General features: G+C 58.0%; 1 protein-coding gene across 1 annotated transcript in view; it reads right to left on the bottom strand.

Moving 5' to 3' along the window:
* Positions 1-1,080, bottom strand: part of Mrgprf (MAS related GPR family member F) — a 9,398-nt gene extending 8,318 nt beyond the window's left edge. The window contains exon 1 of the mRNA XM_050137784.1: positions 877-1,080. The gene's annotated coding sequence lies outside the window, so the exon portion shown is untranslated. The remainder of the gene's footprint in view (positions 1-876) is intronic.
* Between the last annotated feature and the right edge of the window lie 859 nt (positions 1,081-1,939).

Here is a 1,939-nt window from a genome sequence, read left to right as displayed (position 1 = left end):
GGGGGGGGGGGGGGGGGGGGGGGGGCAGTCCAGCCCTAGGGTAGCTCCCCAACTCATTTCACTTTTACTAAACCATAATCTAGCCTCTCCCCTCATTCCTTAGCTACAGCCTGGCCTTTGCACAGGCCATGAGTGGGGCCAGTCTGCTACAGTCCCCAGATACATAGAAAGTCTGTGTTTCTGCCTAGGACTCAGATCCCTGCTCACAACTTGACAGAAGAGGCTTCTCTAAGTGGAATGGCGACTTGGCAGACCCCCAGCCAACTGCTTCATCTGAAGCCAAGGACAGGACCAGGACTGGCTGAGCAGGAGAAGGTGAGACAATCGGCTGTCTGACCTCATGTGGCTGATCTCCAAGGGTCCCAAAGAGCTGTCCACTGCTGTCCTCATGGCCGACGGCATGCCTGAGAGCAGTGGGAACCATAGCTCCATGCTTGGATCATTGCCCACTGGGTGTTCCCTTCAAACTCTTCCAGAAACCAGGCTTGGATGTAAGGTTGAAGAAAGGATAGGGAGCCCCCACCCTCAGGGGGACAGGGTGGGAGCTGGTGTTGGAGGATGTCTTGGGGCTAGGGGTAAGGCCTGCTAAGTGAGTGTCAGGGGGTGCCACACAAGGCGGGGGATCTCCTAAAGCCTTCCAGTATCCCTGGGATACTCTGCGGAAGGGGTGGGACAGGTCTTCAGACTGGGGACAGCTTCGCTCCAGGTCTTGGGGCTCCCTTCACAGAGAGACGGACTTCTGCACGCCGCTGTCATGACAATGCCCATTTCCCTGACTTTAGGACACCAGTCTCATTTGTTTGCTCTGCCTAAGCTTTACCCTGCAGCCCCTGTCCCCAGTCTCCCTCCCTCAGTCCCTGGGTCCCAGAGTGCTACCTGTGGCTGTCCTGATCCTCCGAAGCCTTTCTTTGTGGAGATCTTCTCCCAGGACTCTGTGCTTGCTGACCCACGGGGCAGCAGGCTAGCCAAGTACTGCCTGGAGCCTTGGAAAATTTGGGCTCAGGGTGGAGGACGAGCCCTCACCCGCCTGGCCTGTTGGAGATGGCTTTGGAAACAGAACCCGCCCCAAACCCAATTCCAGGCCCAGCAGAAGGGGGAAGGGAGGGCGGGAGGAGGAGAAAGAAGAGGAGGAGGAGCAGGAGGAGAAGGACGAGGAGGAGGAGCTGAATAGTGGTGAAACTAGGGGAAGGAATGCCCTGTTCAGGAGCCCCCCCCCCCTCCATCCCCACTGGGAACTCATCTCTCGCTGCCTGGTGACGTTACACTGGCCCGAGCACTGGGCCCAGAGTCCAGATGTTAACACCTCCCATATCCTGCGGCTTCAGAGGGCTGCCCCAGTAGAGGGAGCTCCAGGTTGCTCACTCGCTGGTGCCTTTGGCCTGCTTCCAGTGGGCATTTCAGGGCATGTGGTGGTAGTGGTAGTGGGGGTGGTGAGGGGCAGGGGCAAGGGAATGTCCACTTCCTTGTTTGAACTGACTCAAAGCCTGGCACAGAGAAGCCAGGAAACAGCAAGTGAGGGACTCCCATGGAGAGTGGTGGAGAATTGGCAGAGAGAAGGTCACACAACCCAGATGGCACCAGCTCCCCCCTTGCCACCCCAAAGTCTTCCTCGGGGCCTCCTGGGGCCTATGGAACCAGGAATTCCCTTCTCTCTAGCCCTAATAACAATCAGATGTCGCAAATGGAAAATCACAGCCCTTGCTCACTTGGGCTGAGCAGGGAAGTTGGCAAGCTACCATCCCTGGTGCATGCACTCCTCAGTAAAGATGAGTCAGCCTCCCCCAGAGAGGGGGTCCTGGAAAGAGTTAGTGGCCAGGGCATGGAGCCCAAGCCTGGGTGGGTACGGAGGGAACAGAGGGTTGACCATGAGGGTGGGGTGCTGAGGCCTCCTTCTGCCCTGGACCAACTTTCTCATGACCCAAGAAGCCTGAGGGAACGA

The sequence above is a fragment of the Alexandromys fortis genome, unplaced genomic scaffold, assembly GCF_014885135.2.
Source record: "Alexandromys fortis isolate MF-2015 unplaced genomic scaffold, M_Fortis_MF-2015_v1.1 scaffold_3, whole genome shotgun sequence".
In the NCBI taxonomy this organism is placed as follows: Eukaryota; Metazoa; Chordata; class Mammalia; order Rodentia; family Cricetidae; genus Alexandromys; species Alexandromys fortis.
Note: the sequence above shows the minus strand (reverse complement) of the source record. Positions and strands in the feature narration are given on the sequence as shown.